Raw genomic sequence first — 21,692 nt, 5'->3', positions numbered from 1 at the left:
TATCTTTCAATCTATCCCATTCATCAATGATCATTTTGCTCTTTTTTTTTTCTTTCTTTTTTTTTTTTTTTTGGTTACACTTTGCATAGCTCTTCCAAAGTGTTAAGAAATCTGTCAGAGGAATTTCAAAACAGGAGCTGGGTGGTCTGCGTACCAAAGCAGGCAAGAATGCCAGGAAATTGTCCTACTTCCCAGCTTAGTGAGTGACTGCAGAACGCAGGCAAACTGAAAGGGTATCCATAGCACCCCCTTGAGAGGATGTCCTCGGTGCCTTCACAGGCTCACAGTTCAAGAGCAGAGTCAAGGCCACTGAGAAAAGGTTATTGAAAAAGTGCTCAAGGAAAATATTTAGTCATTTTATGGGAGGAAAAAAAACCACATTTCTTGATGTAGTGGTTTTAAAAAGATTTAGATCCATCATGTGAATTCCCACAGAACCCTACTTAGCCCCCTTATCTATGTCAAAGCAAACTTAGTTTCACATCAACGGTGCTTCTCATTTATCTTAATGCTAAGGATTTATTTCTTATGCAAAATTGTTCACTTTCACCAGCTTGGAACTTAAAGAAAAAAAATCACATTCTCTTCTTTAAGAATTTCCATTAAGCCAAGATGTCATCAAGCTGAAAATCTGCAGACACAATTTTGGCTTAATTCTACAGGAAACTCAGAGAAGTGCCTGATCCAAGCAACAGCGGATTATCATGGGCACTGCTGACAGATTCTTTACAGTGTTGGGAAGAGAAAAAACATAGGTGGTATATGACAATTTACAAAGATTTTTGCTCTAACCAAAAGTTGGACCAATAAGTTAGTCTAGACTGCCCCATGACTGTCTATGGCCAGGAAACTGCATTCTTCAAGGGGAAAAAAAAAGGTTACAGTTGAAACTCAGAATGATTTTGTCCCCATGATAAATAAATATATATATATATATTTATCTATAAAAATTTTTATCTATAAAAATTTATATACACACACACACACACACAGGACCTGGGTTAATAATCTGGTATCAGGAAGCATGCACATTATCACAGAGATAAAAATTAAGCCTACAGATGATAAACTACATAGATTGTTCACATCTCATGTATGTTATTTATTTATTTAGGCACCATAGAGTCATAATCAAAATGAGAGTAGGTAACCAGAATAAAGTTATCAAGTTACCTATGGAGTATCATAGAAAAATAATGACATGATTTCAAGGAAAAAGAGTCAGACTTGAATAAAATATTTCTCTTTTTTTTAAAGATTTTTTTATTTATTAATGAGAGATAGAGATTGAGAGAGAGAGAGAGAGAGAGAGAGAGGCAGAGACACAGGCAGAGGGAGAAGCAGGCTCCATGCAGGGAGCCCGGGTCTCCAGGATCACGCCTTGGGCTGAAGGCAACGCTAAACCGCTGAGCCACCTGGGCTGCCCCAATCAAATATTTCAGGCAGAAAGATAGATATTAACAGTTATGATCTACATAGCATAGTCACAGAAACTTCAAAACAGTTGGAACCCAACAATTAACCCAAGGTTAAAACCCAGAACATCAATATTTATTAGTGTACTTTCTGGCTCTGTGTCCAATTAAGCCCCCAAATCTCCTTAGACTTAATCCCCCTGATCATATGGATGTCTAATACCTGTCAATGCAATTTTCTTGATTGCTAAGGAAACACTCCCTATTCATTCCATTAGTCTTTATCATCACTATATTAAATTATCCCCCCTTGTATTTTCCCTCAGCCACCATTTGTGTACCATTGCAGCGCTACTGTTTTCCCAGAGTCTCAGCCCTTAGATGTCAGTGGTGATTGGGTTCTTTTCTTCTTTTTTCTCATCAATTAAACCATCCGAGCATCTTGCAAATGACCAGGCAACTGCTTTAAGACTCTAACTTGTAACTTGAGCTTCCTACCAAGCTCTTTAATTAAGCCACAATATCATTGCTTTTCTGGTGTACAAGATAATCATCTAATTCCCTTTTGTTAAACTATTCGGCCTTTGGCCTTACAGTTTATTCACTTGGGAACTAGATTACAGCTTCTCAGACTAAAGCTACAGTGGCATTATTGTGACTTGTTAACAAGTTTAATTAACGCCACATAATACCAGCCCAATTTCTGGCTTAATACCCTCTCCTTTCATATAGCTGTACCCTCATTTTGCCTTTAATAACCCTCTTGAATAGTATTTTTCCAAGTGTTCTCAACTCATTCCTGTTGAATTACAACATTCCTACTGGAATGTGGCTGCTCAATTTTAAGACTTTAAAATTTTGGTCTGGGTTTGCAGTTGCATGTTTGGTGGATCAACTAAAGGACGATAAGAAAATGGTAAAATTATCTTCATTGATGGCATCTAAATTGATAGAATAAAACACATCTTATGATACTTCTTCACATGCCTTATTTTAGATAGATGGGCAGAGTAGATATTACTATGTCCATTTTATTGATCACCAGCTTCCAAACCATGTCAATGCATACTAAGCCCATGATGTTGTTTCAACAAACACAGCTCCTTTTATGTCATTCTATTTTTTTTTTAACAGTCTAAATAAGACAATCGTTTGAACAAACAGGATGCTGGCTCTTAAATAAGAACAGTTTGAAAGCCTCTATTATAGAAGAAGGAATCAAAGTTCAGCACACAAATGAATTTACCAAAGCCAAACAGCAAATTATTGAAAAAGCAAGGGCATGGGATCCCTGGGTGGCTCAGCGGTTTAGCGCCTGCCTTTGGCTCAGGGCGTGATCCTGGAGACCCAGGATCGGGTCCCCCATCGGGCTCCCTGCATGGAGCCTGCTTCTCCCTCTGCCTGTGTCTCTGCCTCTCTCTCTCTCTCTCCCTCTCTCTCTCTCTCCCTCTGTGTGTGTGTGTGTGTGTGTGTGTCTCATGAATAAATAAATAAAATTCTAAAAAAAAAAAAAAAAAAGAAAAAGAAAAAGAAAAAGAAAAAGAAAAAGAAAAAGCAAGGACAACAACTTGGGTTTCCTACCCCCAAGGACCAAACTTGTTTCTAATACACTTACAGTCTCTGGAAGGTAGAATGCCAAAAGAATAGGGAATGAATTTGTGAGCTCCTTCTCATGAGTTCATTATATTTTTAAATCGCCTTCTTGTTGATTGCAAGACTTAGCCTCTAGACAAGCTAGATATTTCTTACTGATTCATTAAGTCATTCCTTTACCAATAAGCTTACCCTGCACCAACCACTATACTATCCTGGAAAACCTAAAGTACAAGAATTGAATACTGTTTCTGCACCATCAAGCATACCAGGGGGACATTCATAAAGGAATTAAAGACCTAGAGAAAATCATTGACAATGTAGAACAAATGGCATATCAAGTCCTAAGAAAAGAAAAGCTAGTAAGGAGGTTAATATTAAAAGAAGAGGAGAAAGAAAGAAAGAAAGAAAGAAAGAAAGAAAGAAAGAAAGAAAGAAAGAGAAAGAATGTAAGAAAAAAAGAATGTAAGAAAGAAAGAAAGAAAGAAAGAAAGAAAGAAAGAAAGAAAAGAGAAGTAAAGGATGAATGACAGTGTGAATCAATCTGAGGTTCTTCACCACTTTTCAACTTACAAAGAATGCAAATTTATGCCACTTGACATCTCTAGGGCTCAATCTCCTCCTGTGCAAAGCTCATATGATATTACTAGTTCCCTCTATTCTGCAAAGTCTACTGTGAAAATACCACAAGATAAAAATACTTCAACGGCTTTTAGAAAAACATAAGGTCATCTACAAATAAAGTAACAGGGAAGAGTATTGCTTGGCTGAATGATGAAGGATGTAAGGTCGTAGAGAATAAACTACTTCTTTTACTTTCCTAAATCATTTAATAATATTTTAAAGTCATGATCATTTTTAAAAACTGAGAATACTCCAAATAAACATACTTGCAAAAAGGAGTCCCAAGGTGAAAAACTTGGTCAAAAGAAAACTTTACGATTCTGTGTAGAAGGGCTCCATCACTGGTCTCAATCCTCATACCCTAGGAAATTTAGTTCAACCACTCAAAATGTATCAGCTGAGAACTTCTTTTATGGCATGTCCTATTCAAAGCTGTGGGGAGAGTTTGGTGAGCAAGATAGGCTCAATCCCTGCCCTCATGGGATGTAATTCTCCTGATGGAGAATAGAATAAGGAGATAGGGAAATACCTACCTAAGCAAATAAATAAATGTGGGAACAAGATCATTTTAGTGTGTATCAGTATGAAGACCATAAACCAGATAATGATGTCAGAGATAGTGACTTACAAAGTTAGCAGGAGAAAGGTGTTCCTTTAGGTCAGGTGATGAAGGGATGGCCTTTAAGGGGAAGTAGCATGTGAGTAGAGACTGGAATACAATATTGGAAAAATTACAAAATCCTAAACCAGAGCTGCCCCAAGGGAAACCCAAGGACAAGGCTGAGAGGCAGGGATCACATGCAAACTTGATGTGCTAGAGAGATAAGGGTATGAAAGGAATATCATGGCAATAAGAAAATTAACCCCATCTTGAAGAAAAGCCCTTTACAAGCTTGATGCTAATCCACACAATCTTTCTTTATTTACCAAGTTCATTTGGTGTCTGTTTTGGCCACTTGAAAAAAGCCAGAAGGGCAAATTTGGACCAACCCTGAAAGGGGAGACCTTGGAAACACCAGCCACATTTTTTTCCCTTGTGAGACCTTCAATGGGCACTGGAGGGTCAAGAAGCCCCAACATGGCTTCTTTTATTGATCAACTACAAGTCAGTGGGTCCTTGATATGGTTTGTAATACAAAGAGGTCAGAGAAGAAAGGCTTGAAAAGCTAAAGATATATTGTGTCAATGGGAAATTCTGGTGAGAATCTGATGACTTCAGGATTGGGACCACACCATAAGATGCCTGGGCTGGCTATTCCCATCTTCTGAAAGTCACTGCATGCTGTCAGGTAGCTTGTTCTACAGAGCTCTCCCTTAAGTTCTTGTCACTGCTTCCCCCTCTCATCCTTCAGGCCTAGGGGAGGAGAGGTGGGTAAGAGCCCCTACTAGTACCAGCTTACTTCACTGTCCCCTGCACTTCTGCTAGGAAGATGGGGATCTGAACAAAGGCCAGAAATGTAGCTGGAGTAGTTGGGACTCTTGGGTGTTCTCCTCATGGAGATAATCACTGAACCTAGAATTCTGGAGGAAGTTTCTAGAAAATATATCATCAAGACATAGCAATGGATTGATGAGTAAACTTTAGGAAGTGCCCAGAGTGAGGAAGCAGGAAGAAAAGCTGAAATATGAGACAGAGAAAGAACAGTTGGGAAGAAAAGAAGCAGAAGCAGAGACAGTGTTTTGTCCAGAAACAAAAAGGAAAATCTTAAGAAGAAGGAGTAAATCAGGGAGTGATAACAGAATAGCCCTCGGACATAATGAGTGAGATCCGTGGTGCCAAGTTGAAGGTAAAGATAAGAGTGGCCTGTTGTAATGATGCAATCTGGAAGCCTGGAGAAGTCCATGAGCCCACTTCCTACACTGCAGGCAAAGAGTGTACCATTAAACCCCCAGGGAGGGAGTTGCCTCCGTGACTTACTCTGCCAACATCCACTATATTCCTGATATGAGCAAGGGGCTGGGGAGAACTCATTCACTACTGCAGCTTTGCTCTCTGATGCATCTGAAAGCTGACCTTGATGTACACTGAGTTTCATCCCAGAAAAAAGCACAGCAATTGAGCAATTCCCCAGGCATAGGGGTACAGAATTTGAGAATGATGGAAAAATATGATTCCCTTCCTTCTCTGGGCCTCTGGGGTTGTGTCATTGTATCCTGTAGTTGCAAAAGGGGTATGTTGGGCAAGCATTAGGTGATTTCAATTCAATTTAAAGCAATAAGTATTTGCTGAAAATTTACATATGCTTAGTAAGAAGACAGGTGCTATGAGAGGCAGAATTAAATGAAATTTTCCTTACCTTCCTTTAGCAAATAGCTTCATGCTAGAAACAAAATGAATGCACAGGCAAGAGAGGAAAAAAATACTCCAAAAGACAAACACAATGCACTTCTCATGATTAGTGAAATAGTATGGATATAAAGGCAGAAGAATTTAATATCTCATTTTTGCTGTTGTTATTTATGTGTTTTCTAACATTTCCATGTTTGGCATGAATTAGTATTGAAATCTGGAAAAAAAAAGCAATATATATTTTTTTAAAAAGCTCCTTTCTAAAAAGAAGGAGACCCTTGGAAATCAAAGCTAAGACAGCCCTGGGCCGAATCCCAGACACACTTCTTCCTAACAGCTTGGGCAAGTTCCTTAATCACTAGGTGCCTAAATTTTCTCCTTATAAAATCTGTAGACAGGTGTTTTCTGGTAAGAAACAAGACCATAACCTGCAAGAAACTTGTGAAAATAAAAAATTCTTTAAATGTTACAAGCTTACTTTAGTTGGCATCTCAAACTAAAATTCCGAGTTGCTGAGTTACTCATAAGGATTTTTAGAAGAAATGATGCTTAGAAGTAGAGGTGGCTCACACTCTAGCTCGATCCATTACTTACCAATAACCGACCTCAAATAAGTTATTTATTTCAGCTATTGGAATCTCAGTTAAGACTTCATCTATAAATGGGGATAGTACTAGAACCCACCTCCTAAGGGCACTGTGAAGAAAATGCACGTCAAAGGCTACCATGGAACCTGGCATGGAGTAAGCATCTAACTAATGTTTACATATGATTATAATTATAACCTGAAAAGGCTGGTGCTATTCCAGACAAATCTGAGAGAAGACAGGCATGAGGAGGAACATGCCTTTTCAATCTTCCTATCACCAGTGCTTTGCACAGGGCCCTATCATAAAGTGGAGGGTTGATAAATATTTGTGAATGGATGAACAAATAAACGTGCCAATTTTCCCCTCCTATCAAGGGTCACATCTATGTTACTAACCTGGCCTAGACAAATGGAAAAGATATATTTTTAAGTGCTTAACTTCGATTCAATGAGTTTAAAAATTAATTCATTTCATAGAGTTCTCTGAGTTTATTCAGTATGGGGTAGGAGAAGCCAGAGGCAGTTTTACAGCTTAAATATACTACCTGGTTATTCAACTTCCAGTGAGAAGCTTAACCCACTGGGAAGAATCGGAGGGCTTCTTTCATCTCTCAGAATCCAAGTAATCATCTTTAAAGGAAAAGTCAGTGTAGAAAAAAGAAAGCAGAGGGCCAATGAAGGAGGCGGGACTGAAAAAAGACAAAAAGAGAAGAAGAAACAGACAATGGAGAGGAGAAAGAGTCTCTCCATCCTAAAGCCATATTTTACTAACCCACACTGTCTGATACACTATTTTGTCAGCATCTTCTAACTCCAGTCTCCAGCTAACAGACAAAGAGGAGGTAGCTTCCAGGTAATGGTCCATACAGGTGAAATCTTGTTGCAGATGTAAAGGGAAAAGCTTTCCTACATTGGAAAATATATACTGACGTAAATGTCACCAACTCTACCTAAAGGAGAAAAGCAAAATATCAGAAAACGTGAATTCAAGTAAGTATCCTCTACAGCTTAACATGCAATGTTTTCTTGAATATTTATCCATCCTTCTGAGCACTGCTCAAATGTTACTTCCTCAGAGAAGCCCTCCTTCACTACTCAGCCTGGGCTGGGGCTTTCTTACATGCTTTAGCAGCCCCTGGTACCCTTCCACTAGAGTGGGTACCACTGTTATAATAAGGTAATTATTTAAATAATTAATTGTTTATTATCTGTGTCTTCCACAGGATGCATGCCAGTTTCACGAAGGCAGTGTTCCTGTCTACCTGTTCACCCTGAAATCACCCAAACTTGCACATGCCTCGCAATGAAACAGATAAGCAAATATATACATACACAGTTTCTCATCATCATTTCTGAACTCTGTATTTGTGAATTTGCCTACTCATTAGAATTTACCTGTAACTCCAAAATCAATGCTCATGGCACATTTGCAGCCACTTGTGGGCATGCACAGGGTGGTGACAGATTTGTCTCCAGACACATGTTCCCAAGTGAGGTTGAACAAAATGACACTCTGCCTTCTTGTTCCAACTCTCATACTGTAAATAACTCTCTTTTCTGGGGTCTATTTAGTGCTACGTTTTTCACATTGCTGTGCTTTTTGCTGGCATTTCCCTGTTTAAAGTGGCGCCCAGGTATAATAGTGCTGTAGGGCTACCCAACATTCCTGAGTGCAAGAAGGCTGCAATGTGCAAAATGGAGAAAATACAAGTGTTCAATTCACTTCATTTGGGCATGAGTTACGATGCTGTTGGCCACGTGTTCAGTGTTAACAAATCAACAATAGAAATTAAGTTATGTGACTTTAAACAAAAAAACAAACGTAAAACAAAGTTATGTGCTCATCAGTTAACCACAATGTGTGGCCAGAGACTTGCAGGAACCCTGAATTTTCTCTAAGAGCAATGGTTAAGCCTTCATTAAATCAATGTTTGTGGCAACTTTCTCGAACATAAATGCTATAAAAACCGAGCTTCAACTGCATGTATATTGAGCATATACATGTGTATTCAGTAAGTTTGTGTGCATGTATGTACATGCGTGTATGTTTAGTAGCTCTCCTCTATTTTGGAATCCTACAACCTGTCCTAAAAATTGTGAAAGGGGGATGCCTGGGTGGCTCAGTGGTTGAATGTCTCCCTTCAGCCCAGGGCATGATTCTGGAGTCCCAGGATCAAGTGTCCCAGGATCAAGTCCCACATTGGGTTCCCTGCATGGAGCCTGCTTCTCTCTCTGCTTACGTCTCTGCCTCTCTCTGTGTCTCTCATGAATAAATAAATAAAATCTTTTAAAAAATTGTGAAAGGTATGGATACTGGAGGTTGAGGGGAAGTATATACACATATAGAGCCTTAACACACGCAACTATAGGGTAGGGATGGGGGGTGCTGCCATTCACATGATAGTCTAAGGGAATTTTCTTACTCCATAGAGTTGTGTACTGTGATGACACTTCACACCAAATACAAATACACACACACATTTGCAAATGATTCTGGGCATTCATGGCTTCTTTTTATGTACCACAGGTGGAAACCCTAACAGACAGAGACATCAATATTGAGGGAGAAAGAGATTAGAATAGACAAATACATATATATCCTATATGGCACATTCAATTTTACTTCAAATGGCTTACACTGGTTGAGATTTAAATTAAACACCAGCAAATTCCGAATTATATGTGTCCCCAGAAAAAGGAAAACATATTATAAAGCACTGACTTAAGACATCCCCTAAAGTGAACTAAACACAGAGAGAAAACCAAGGGTTGCCTAGATATATATATTGCAGCAAGAATATTGATGTTAACCTCTTTTGTTTGCTTTCCTAAGATTCTCTAGATTCTCAGGTCTGGATGGCAGGCAGTAATATAAATTTAAGCTTCTTTGACATCCAGGCTCTTTGTAGGCAGTAACTACTATTAAGCACCTGACTCCGTGTCCCTTGAACAACAGACTATATTTCTTAGTGAAGCTTCCAATAAGATTGTTGGTTGAGGATGAAAATAGAAAAAAAGAAAGAAAAAAAGTCCCAGTAAATGGTTCTGTGGAAATTCTGATAGGAACTAGAATAATTATACCATTAATAATTCAGTGTTGGTTGGAAACTATACAATTGTGAGTGATTTATACAGACCAGAGTTGGCATATGTTGTACCACAGGTGGATGCGAGGTCACCAAGAAACCACTTCACAGTTTTCCCAGAAGTGTAGAGTCAAAAAGGTCACTTGTGGTAAAAGATCTTCTGGATTAGTCTTTTAAATCAATGCATGAATTAAAGACAATTTACATATAAATAGGCTAATACTCTGGCTTTGAAATTAAATGAATTTTTAAAAGATTTAAGTAACTGCGGAAAAGGTCAGTTAGGCATTAAGTATACATAATGTGATTTTTGAAAACTGCTTGTCTTGTTGGTTTATTAATATTTTGTATTCATTGTCAGTGCCGTTCTAAAATTTGTGTGCATAATTAGCAACACACCAAAGTCAAAGACAGGCCCTCAAACTAAGAAATGTATTTCACAAATTAGTATTTGGAAGAACAGGTTGAGAAACTGGACACAAAAATAGTCAAAATTAGTATTAACACATTAGATTTGAACATATCACAACATACCTTAAAAAGCATAATATCATTCAAGTGAAATCTACCTTGACATTTAGCTTCCCTGATAAATCAGAGGCCTCCCAAAACACAAAAGCTGTAAATGGTCTACTGAGTTATCAGAGAAGAATCATGATCACTATCTGCAATCCCAATTAGCCCCTTTGGGAGTATAAATCTCAAGTTTTTTCCAAGTGTGATGAAGAGACAAAGCAGAACTTGTATAATATCAAACTCATCCCTGCCATCATCACTCTCGTAAGCATTAGAGTCCTTTAAAAAATGTTCAACCTCAGGATGAATAGGTGGAGCACAGGGTATTTTTAGGGCAGTAAAACTATGCTGCCTGACACTATAATGATAGATACATGACATTATGCATTTGTCAAGACACATAGAATGAACACACAAAGAGTGAACCCTAATGTAAAGTAGGGACTTTAGTTGATAGCATTGTATCAATATGGATTCATCAGTTATAAAATTAATGACACTAATGCAAGATGTGAAAAGTAGGGGAAACTGGGTAGAAGGAGAGAAGGTACATGGGAACTTTGTAGTTTTTGCTCAATTTTTCTGTAAACCTAAAACTTCCCTAGATAATTAAGTCTATTTTTAAAAATGGTGGATCAAATTTAATAATATACTCAAAGACCCTTTCCTTAGATTAATGGTTTACGCACTATACTCTGAGGAGCCTTCTCCATCCTAGGAGATGAGTCACTGACCACTTGGTTTGGGGATATCTGGGGAAATGGAGCAGGACAGAAGAGTGAGCAATGGAAATGAAGCCGCTCCATCTGAGCCCCAATTCCCACCCCTGTATCAGACAGAGCAACTCCCCTTTCCTCTGTTGTACATATCGTGCCCCACACTCGAGTCCATTAAAGCATAAGTTCCCCAGCTAGAGAAAAAAAAAAGGAATGAAAACCACTGATACAAACTCAACAGAAATACCTAGCTAATACTCTGAATAAACACTGAACTAAAACTTCCCACCTGACCATTATTACAGCCTACGATTGAGCTAAGCAGAAGCTCAGTGAACATCTTGGAGGGAGTCCAACTGATCAGTACTTACTGAGCATCCACCATGCACCCAGTATTCCTGGAGTATATGTAACATATTTTGAAGATACAAGTGAAATGTAAAGCCCTATTCCAGACCTCAAGAAACATAAGGAGAGATAAAGCTAATACTCATAATAAAATATGGAATCAGAGTATGTCTGAAGCACCCAGCGCCCAACGCAAACCAGATTTTAGCTCCTCTGTCAGGTATCAACAAATTGCCAGCCCTGAATGGTGTCAAAGCAAGTACGAAAGAGAATATGCCAATCCCTAGATTTCCTAAATCTTTGTCTCCCTTTAAAAAGGCAAACTGAATGCTAACTAAGTCAGACAATCAACGGTGGATAGTGTCTTTATTACAGACATACATAAAAAAGAACAGAGGCAGAATGTAAGCAATGCTTAACTGTTTTGTTAGAGTCGGTTGCCTGCATCCCTCTTGCCCAAACTACTGACTCCCCATCAGTACTCACTAATGAATCAGTTCCCAGGATCTTGCAGGTGGTGGGCTCCTTCCAAACAAAGGCACAGTGGGCTGGAAGATTTGGTGACCTCTCTCAGGGGCTGTTGAGAGATGCCCTGCCCTGATAGCAGCAGAAGCAGCTTCCAATCAAGATGGCTCACTGCCCAAGACCTCCTCACCCTACCCCTGCAGAAATAAACACTTTAGACACCATTATCCCTCTAATTCCCAGCACTACACTACAGAGAAAACACTCCGCCGTTTATGACAGGCACAGGGTTTTTTTTTTTTTTGAAGCTTGTATGTGTGTTATGCTATAAATTACCCTGTTTGTGGGTGTGAGAATAAATATCCATGTATATAAATGTGTGTGTACGTACACACACACACACACACACACACACACATACAGAGTATGTTACACTTAAAACCATACTGTCGACAGCCACTCAAATCCAGAGAAATTTATGGCTGTAAATACAGGCACACATTCAGGATAAAGAGAAGAGAATTATAAATACTTCGACAATTACCAGAATAAATGAACTGCCTGAGGAACACAACCATTTGCAGCATTGCTGGGCCAGTTGACACTGATGACCAGCAGACCTTTTGCAAATGAACGACTGGGAGATGACACATGATTAAAAATGCAAAACTGCTACACCCAAATAACATACTTTATTTGACAATGAACTCTGGACTCAAAGGCACCAATGCAATCTACAAGCAAAGTGCTTTTTGGTAATTCACTTGCCCACTGAGGTCCACTACTGAGGAATCATACTACAGGACTTTCTTAAAGTAGGCGGAATTATTTACAGCCACTAGTAATTGCATTTTGAAGCTATCCTTTAGTTATACAATTTCTTTTATTCTTTCCACTGAGAATTGACAGTTTGTGCTTTACCAACATGAGACCCAGAAGTTGTTAGGAACTTGCATAATACATTAGCTATGAGTTGCTGAAGAGTGGGCTTTAAATACGTACAGGAAAATTAATAGCTGCACTAAAGTTGGTGGGCAGATGTCCTTTTGTTGAAACTAGAACAGCAAAGGCTGAAGCAGTTAAAAACTGAAAAAAATAAAGGATTCCAATGCCTGTAAGATACAAGAAGGCTCAATGGAGAAGCCCTCATTTCCTCAGTCTCAATATAATCTGATTCTACTGTATGTCCTTTCTTTTATATACATACATACACATACATAGAACATTTAAAGATTTCTTTTTAATAAACTATAATTAAAAGTAAAACATGAATGTCTTAGGTCTCAGAATCAGACATTGAGAAGAGACCTTACATACAAGTGATTTATTAAAGAATAGCTCCCATGAGAAACTCCTGAGGCAATAGCAAGAAGCCAGACAGGGAGAGGCAAGAAGCCACACAAGGGTAGGATTTAGGATACAGTCCTTTGAAGGGAGTCTTCCCACCTGGGCAAGGGATTTGGGCTTTCACATTTCTCTCACCACTCAATCACGGGCTGAGAGCTGCCTTTCCAGGTCTGGGCAGGCCCAGCAAAACCTGTAGCTCCAGCTGATCCTGCAAAGATGCAGCACTGGAAAGAAAAGACCCAGAAGCTGGTGTAAGCCTCACAAAGATGGCAAAAGACAGCAGGGGGATCTGGGTAGTTCACTGGCACCTTCTATTACAAAGCAACAAATGGCCCATATTTTCTGCCATGAAAACTCCTGATGATCTTTTTTTAAGATTTTATTTATTTATTTGACAGAGAGAGAGAATGCACAAGCAGGGGGAGCAGCAGAGGGAGAGGGAGAAGCAGGCTCCTAGCTGAGCAGGGAGCCAGACATGGGCCTCGATCCCAGGAGATCATGACCTGAGCTGAAGGCAGATGCTTAAAAGACTGAGCCACCCAGGTGCCCCAGATTTTTTTTTTATAAAAGCAAGTATAGAATAAAATTTGGAGAAATCAAGTAGTACAGAAAGATAGAAAATAAAAGTCTCCCTTCTCTCACCCTTGCCACTACCTTCTTTCTAAAGCTGATCCTTTTTTTTTTTTAATTGGAGTTCAATTTGCCAACATAGAGCATAACACCCTGTGCTCATCCCATCAAGTGAAACTGATCCTTATTTATAGTTTTCTGTAAATCCTGCTGAGGGAAGAACACACACACATATACACAAAATGTATCTGTATAAATATTAATTTTACAAATATAGATTGGACTATGGTATTCAAACTGTCCTTACTTTATTTCACCTAAATATATATCTTGTATATATTTTAGATAGATAGATAGATAGATAGATAGATAGATAGATAGCAAAGAAAAAGGATAAGAGAAAAATGGAAGGCTGGAGGGAGGGATGGAGGAGGGGGATGGAGTGAAGGACACTGCAGTTCATTGATTCTAAGATAAACAGTTTTTCATATTTTAACATTTCTATAATCAGATATCTTATAATTGACAGCATTTGAGATTTGATAAAAGTGCAACAGATAGACATATAAATATAGTTATAGATAGATGACAGCTGAGCACACATAGTTCTATCACATGAGAGGCCATACAGGATAGAAGTTAAGAGTATATTAATACATTGTCCATTATTGAAACACCATTGCATTCTGGGAATAAGCACACTATTTGATACGGCTAATATTCTTTTAATAATATGAATTATAAAAAAAATAATAATATGAATTATATTCATAAACTTTTACTGTAAGTTTTCATCATGAGTCCATGAATGAGACTGGTTTATAGTTTCCTATTTTGAGCTCCTTCGTCAGATTCACCAAAGTCTGTGTTATGTTGGCTTCATAAAGACACATTGGCAGTTTTCCTTCTTGGTGTTGTGGATAATTTATTTTTATAAGTCTTTTACTATGTAGTATCAGATTCAGAAAGTACAAAAGCACATGAACTTAAAAGTATCTGCCTCTTACCTGTCTTCTAGTTGCTACTTTCTAAGGTAACCATTGTTCTCAGTTGCTTTTGTATTCCTCTCTAGATATTATATGCAGGTGTGCATGCATGTGCATGCACACATGCGGACACACTCAAAAGGTGATGTAATAGATACGAGGCTCTTGCTTTTTTTCTCCCCTTAATATATTACAGAGATTGTCCCATAGCCACACACAAAACCTCTGTATCCTATCTAATGACTGCACAGTGTTCCACTGTGCAGATATAAATTAACTTTGCCAATTCTTATTTTAAACAGTATTATCAGGATCCCTGGGTGGCACAGTGGTTTGGCTCCTGCCTTTGGCCCAGGGCGCGATCCTGGAGACCCGGGATCGAATCCCACATCGGGCTCCTGGTGCATGGAGCCTGCTTCTCCCTCTGCCTATGTCTCTGCCTCTCTCTCTCTCTGTGACTATCATAAATAAATAAAGATTAAAAAAAAAAGAATTAAATAGTATTATCATTATCTGTTCCTTAAAAGATTCATATAATTTACCTCTGAAAGCATGAAGATATGTGGCTTTCTTTTATTTTTTTAAGATTTTATTTATTTATTTGACAAAGAGATAGAACCAGAGAGCACAAGCAGTGGGGGAATGGCAGAGAGAGAAGGAGAAGTAACCTCTCCGCTGAGCAGGGAGTGAGAGGCAGGGCTCAATCCCAGGACCCGGGGATTATGACCAGAGCTGAAGGCAGGTGCTTAACTGATGGAGCCACCCAGGCACCATCGTGGCTTTCTTTTAGATCTCTGATAACTTCCTCAGATTTTTCCAATGTTATTGAAGTTCTTCCTAACCTTATTTACCTATTTAAAAAAATCCATTCCATCAAGATTTTCAAAGTTCTATGCAAAATATTTTGTAAAAGTTCTCCTTTTATTCTTTTAATTTCTTCTTTAATCATGGTTCTTTCCCCACCCCCTTTTCACTTTTAATTTTGTGTTTTTGTTTTCCTTATCTTTTTCATGAGTAGGTTAGTAGGTGAATTATTTCATTCCTTTGCATTGCTTTCAAAGAAACAGCACTTGGGTTTATTCAAGATACTCACTGGGTTTGTCTTAGACTAGAGAATTTCATTTTTGACTGTATTATTTGGTTCTTTCTGCATTCCTTCTATCTATTTTCCTATTCTTAAGTCCAATGTTTAAATCCTTTATGTTATAGATTGACTAAGCCCTCCCAGAATTTATATGTTGAAACCTAATCCCCATTGTGATGGTGTTTGTAGGTAGGAACTTTGGAAGGTAATTAGGTTATGAGAGCTCTGCTAAATAACAAGGAAAAAAATTATTATGGGATTAGTGTCCTTATAAAAGAGACCCCAGAGAGCTCTCTCCCCTTTTGTCCACGTGAAGACACGGCAAGAAGACAACCTCTGTGAACCAAGAAGTGGGCTCTCACCAGATGCTGAACCTACTGGAGCCTTGATCTTGGACTTCCCAGCCTCTAGAACTGTGAGAAATACATGTTTGTGGTTTAAACTGCCTGGTCTGTGGTATTTTGTTAAAACAGCCCAGATGGACTAAGGCACTTTCTCATTCTTTTTGTTGTTGTTATATAGGTGTTCAAAGATATACATTTTCTTCTAAGCACAGTGTTTAGCAGTAGCCCATAAGTTTACAAGTGTTATATTTTCATTATCCGTGCTGTCTAGATACATTTCAAGTTGGATTTTGAATGTTTCTTTGAATTAAGAGTTGCTCATCATGGTGTTTTAAGATGTCCAGGTTGTAAGATTTTAATAATGAATTTCTAGTTTACTGCATTAGAATCAAGTGATGGGAACTTTACTATTTCAACCTTCTTGATATTCTCTGTGATTTCTTTGTGGCCTAGAAAGGCCATGTACCACAAATTTTCCAAAGACCTATGAAAAGGAGTTATATTCTCTATCATCAGGGTCTAAATTTAGATATAATTATCTACTTCATCTTTATCAATTATTTTGTTCAGATTATGTTTTTAACCTACTTGATTTTCCACAGATTCAGAGATTAAAATCCTCTGTTACAATGTTTCTGCTTATTTCTCCTTGCATCTTTATAGTGTGCACATCATGTACTGCATTACTCTATCATTTGATATATCCTGAACCCCATGTTTCAGAGGGGGCTCCATACCACAAATAGCCCAACCAAAAATGGTTAGAAAACACAACAGGGTCTCTGTTACTCAGGATTTGGCGTTTGGTTCCTGTACAACACAATTAGTCACTTCTCTTCTTTGTCTCAAATGCTTCTCTACCTCTTTTGCTTAATGTCATTAAAGAAAAGGTGACTGAGTGAGTGTCAGGGAGGGTTGTGGCTATGCAAATGCAAAACCGCACATGGCTCTGTGGTATGGGCAGATGTCAAGCAAAGAAGGGCTTAAATGAGAGCAAGGCAAATTCATTTGTCAGCTTTCTTCTCAGATAACAGGAGTGCAACAGATTTTTTTTTTTTTAGGTTTTATTTATTTATTCATGAGAGACACAGAGAGAGAGAGGCAGAGACATAGGCCATAGGCAGAGAGAGAAGCCTGATGCAGGACTTGATCCCAAGACCCTGGGATCATGACCTGAGCCACCCAGGCGCCCAGTGCCATAGATTCTTGCCATAAAAAGTCTCAGTTCCTAGCAGTCTTGCACATCTACTCTTTCTCATCAGACACTTGCTATGCTATTTCTTTGTTTGCTTCAGAGGCCTCACAAATCCCAGCAGTATTCACTACTGTTGCACATGGTGGTTTAGGTACATCTTACAATAGTTAGTAATGCATGCTCTCCTATAATTTGAATATACCTTTGTCACAGCATAAGATGCGTGAAGTCTGATGTCATTTTTTTATATTGGCAACTAGACACTGAACACAAAACTGAAAATCATTTTATTTTTTATGAAAAAACTTAAGATTTCATTTAAATCCTCAAAAATAAAAAAAAAATGTAAAATCCAGCATCTTTCAGTTGACATAAAATTTTTCTATTCATTACGTAGTCTGCATTTGCCTTTTAATTCTAATAAATTGTTTGGATATTTTACAAGAGATATCTTTTTTTTCTGAAAACACTCAAAAATAATTTAACGTTTCTATGTTTATCATTCATTTAGAAGCTTAATGAAAATACATTCATATTTCATATATTGGAAATACAAATGGCAACTTAGCTTTTCATTCTTTACGTCCAAGGTCAGCAAACTTTTCTGTAAAGAACCAAACTGTAAACATTTTAGGCTGTTGCAACTCCTCACGTCTGCTACTGCAGCACAAAAGGAACCACAGACTATGTGTGAATGGAGGAGTGTGGCTCCACTTGGCCCGAAGGCCCAGATATAGATCTGCATCAGATCACTACTGCCAATAGACACAAATTATGTAACAAACAAAAACAAGAATGAAAACACCCCACCTTGATTATACCACCATATCTATTTTACTGAATGGAAAATAAGAAATAACTTACTTGGAATAAATATGTAATAATTTATGAATATTTCTTTTTATTTTTTTATTTATTTATTTATTTTTTTTTATGATAGGCACACAGTGAGAGAGAGAGAGAGGCAGAGACACAGGCAGAGGGAGAAGCAGGCTCCATGCACCGGGAGCCCGACGTGGGATTCGATCCCGGGTCTCCAGGATCGCGCCCCGGGCCAAAGGCAGGCGCCAAACCGCTGCGCCACCCAGGGATCCCGAATATTTCTTTTTAAAAGCCCATCCAAATATCATCCCTAATAATAGAACATGTATAGTAATAATCAAATTCAATTAGCTTAGATATCTTGCCAATTTTTAGTCATAGAAAAATCATAGCTATACTTTCAGATTTTGTTGCTAAAAAGTTATATTCTCATAGTAGAAGGATAAAAATATTTCCTTAATTAGCTAGATTTATTATTGTTAAACATTTAGACAGATGGGATGTGGCCTCCATTTGTACTCCTTTTTTTTCTAATGTCTGCTGATTTTTTTTAATAATTTATATATTTATTCATGAGAGACATGGAGAGGCAGAGACAAAGGTAGAGGAAGAGGCAGGCTCCCTGCAGGGAACCCCATGTGGGACTTGATCCCAAGACCCTGGGATCATGCCCTGAGCCAAAGGCAGACGCTCAACCACTAAGCCACCCAGGCGCCCCTCCATTGTCCTGCTGTGGTCCCCACAAACCTCATGTGTAGGCCAATATACAATCGTGATCATGAGAGTTAATCGCTGCTATCTTGATTTACCTTTGAATAAATTCTAATTCATGTCTATTGACTCTATTCTAGACCAGTTGATCATTTCTCACATGGACTGCTGCAGTGGCTTTTTCATTGTTCTCCTCACATCTATTCTTGTCACCCAACCCAACCTATTTTCCACACAAAGTCACCTATTTTCCAGCAAAGTCATGTTTTAAAGCCATAAATTGGAAACTATCACTTTTGTCCTTAAGGCCCTCCAATTGCTTTCCCTTGCATTCAGGAGAAAGCAGCATATGATGCCATCTAAAATCCTGCTCATCCTTACATTCCAACTTTATCTTGTGCACTCCCTTCCTTATCCAGTGCAATATTGTCACACTGGTCTTTTTTTATACCTCTACTATATTGAGGTATTTCTTGCCTCCGGCCCTTTGCATATATCATTCCTCTGGCTGCCATGCTGCCATGTTTCTCCTGCTCCACCTCCTTTGCAGAGCTGCCTTTTTTCTATCTTTAGAGCTCTGCTTAAATATCATCTTCTCAGGGATAACTTCCCAGTCCACTGGATCTAATATAGGTGACATATATGACTCTTCTTTTTTTTTTTTTCTTTTTCTTTTAAGAGAGGGAGAAAATGGGGAGGTGAGGGACAGAGTGAATCTTAAGCAGATCCCTGGCCCAGCATGGAACCTGACATGGGGCTTGATCTCACAACCCTGAGATCATGAGGACAGATGATGGGGATGTGCAAGAGGCTTCTCTGGTCATAGCTCCCCTAGGCTGGTTTCCACAGCGATGGCCCAAGTAACAAGTGAGACAAGAGGATATGAAGTGGGCCACTGAAATGTTGACATTAATTAGTTTCCCTAGACCTTTAGAGAATATGGCTAATCTGTCCTAAAGTTACCAGTAATTATCATGGACCTATAGGTATCCTTTCAGCCATTCCTCTTATATATCTTGGGGTAACTACCTGATAGGCATTTCCAGTTAGGCAGGTCATGTGGCCTTACAGATCAAGATTGGGTAAAAGAAAAATGACACTTATCAATCTCATGGCAGTATCAAGTTCTCTTTAGTTTTTTTAGTCACTAGCACTGATGGTATCATTTCATTCTTTGGTGATGATTATATGTGGAATATTTCATTGAAAAATTCAAATTCTGTCTATAATGACAGCAAAAGTGAACCCCACCAGGTTCTATATACTGATGATGATCATGTGTGTATATCTAAAAGGAGTCCCTGAACACCATTTTTAATGGCAAACAGTGATTCCTTCTCTCAAAGAACTGAACAAAATGAGAAGTTCCCACCTTGAAACAAATCTGCAAGACAGCACATTTTCCTTCAATTCACACAGTATTGTTCATGAGGGTTAGAAGCATATAATATCCAACCTTCCTGTTTAACAGAAGCTCGCAAGGACTCAAATGCACAGTTCATTATTGTCATTATGAAAGAATTTCTGCCAACAAATTACAGTCAGGTTACTATCATTCAATCATGCCGCTAATAGGAATAATTTCATGGTAATTGGAGTATTCTAGACAAGAGAAGAACGCAAATGGTTGCCAGAATCATTAATGATTTGTGCTGACTTTCATGGTAAAAATGACAATATATTAGTTTACCAGATGCTGGATCAAGCCATGGGCCATTAACAGGAGGGTGTTCTCAGAATGTTTTCAGAACAAATACCAGCTGGTTTATTTTCAGCTTGCAGACATAATCGCATGCATCCCATATCAGATCTACCACAATGCTGTCAGATACATCATAAATTAAAGGCTCCATGGGCTCATTATCGACTCTTATTTTTAAAAGCAACACATTGTCCTGCTGAGACCCAAAATATTAAATGAGCATTTAAAGAAACTCCAAAACGCACCACCCTCAAAAAATAAAATCACTGCCTCCAAAACTATTTACAGTGCTCAAGTATTCAAAATGTCCTTCATTGTCAATTTTGCCTTTTTTTTTTTACACCATTTGTAACAACAACAACAAACAAATTCTTGTCTTGTCAGGAGGGCTTTCAGGCCAAGTCTCTTAGAAACAGGGTGTCAGTTTATTAGCAAACTTCACACCCTGCATTCAGAAGAAGAGACACTACCAGCAAATAAACAGGTTAAAAAAAAAAAAAAAACTCACACCAGGAAATTTAATGTACACCACATTACAAACCAGGACGACCCATATTTCTCAGCAGTCTGCTGCACAAATACATTCAAGTGAGAAAACTCTTCCATCTCTCCTGAATCCTCAGAACAAATGTAAGGCTTATTCAAATTCATTTTCTGCTTTGCCTACTACAGGGCTCCTCTCCCCACACCCAGCAATCCATTTGGAGACAGAGGGGTGATTGCACATCAAAACGGAAAGAAAGAAAAAAGAAAAGAAAAGAAAAGAAAAGAGAAAAGAAAAGAAAAGAAAAAAAGAAAAGAAAAGAAAAGAAAGAAAAGAAAGAAAAGAAAAGAAAAGAAAAGAAAAGAAAAGAAAAGAAAAGAAAAGAAAAGAAAAGAAAAGAAAAGAAAAGAAAAGAAAAGAATGGGGACAGTTCCTGTTCTCAACTGTGGATCACATCACAGTTGCCATTTCTCGTGATCAGATATCCCACCTGGAAAGCATAAGAAAACAAATCCTCCAATTAACACTCATTGGGTTTCAAGAATCAAAACCTTGATGGGCGAGGATCGCTCTTAAGGTGAAAGAGGGCCACGGTCAGGCGACAGGGCCCGGTTTTTGCTCCGCATTCTGTTGCCACCAGTTGTGTGCGCGACACAACTCCTTGTAATTATCGCCTATATGTACAGTAATTGTTAATTAGTGCATTTGTAGCCAGCCGCCACCAAAAACAGGGTGGCATTCTTACATCGTGATTAGGGGTTTTGTGAGCGTTTTGGGGTGGGGGGACACTTTCTCACTGAAGACT

At 38.4% G+C, this 21,692-nt stretch overlaps 1 protein-coding gene across 1 annotated transcript in view; it reads right to left on the bottom strand.

The window, feature by feature from the left end:
* Positions 1-21,399, bottom strand: part of FHIT (fragile histidine triad diadenosine triphosphatase) — a 980,189-nt gene extending 958,790 nt beyond the window's left edge. The window contains exon 1 of the mRNA XM_072720552.1: positions 21,378-21,399. The gene's annotated coding sequence lies outside the window, so the exon portion shown is untranslated. The remainder of the gene's footprint in view (positions 1-21,377) is intronic.
* Positions 21,400-21,692: the final 293 nt, after the last annotated feature.

This window comes from Vulpes vulpes, chromosome 9, assembly GCF_048418805.1.
Source record: "Vulpes vulpes isolate BD-2025 chromosome 9, VulVul3, whole genome shotgun sequence".
Classification (NCBI taxonomy): Eukaryota; Metazoa; Chordata; class Mammalia; order Carnivora; family Canidae; genus Vulpes; species Vulpes vulpes.
This window is presented reverse-complemented; position numbering and strand designations above follow the sequence as displayed.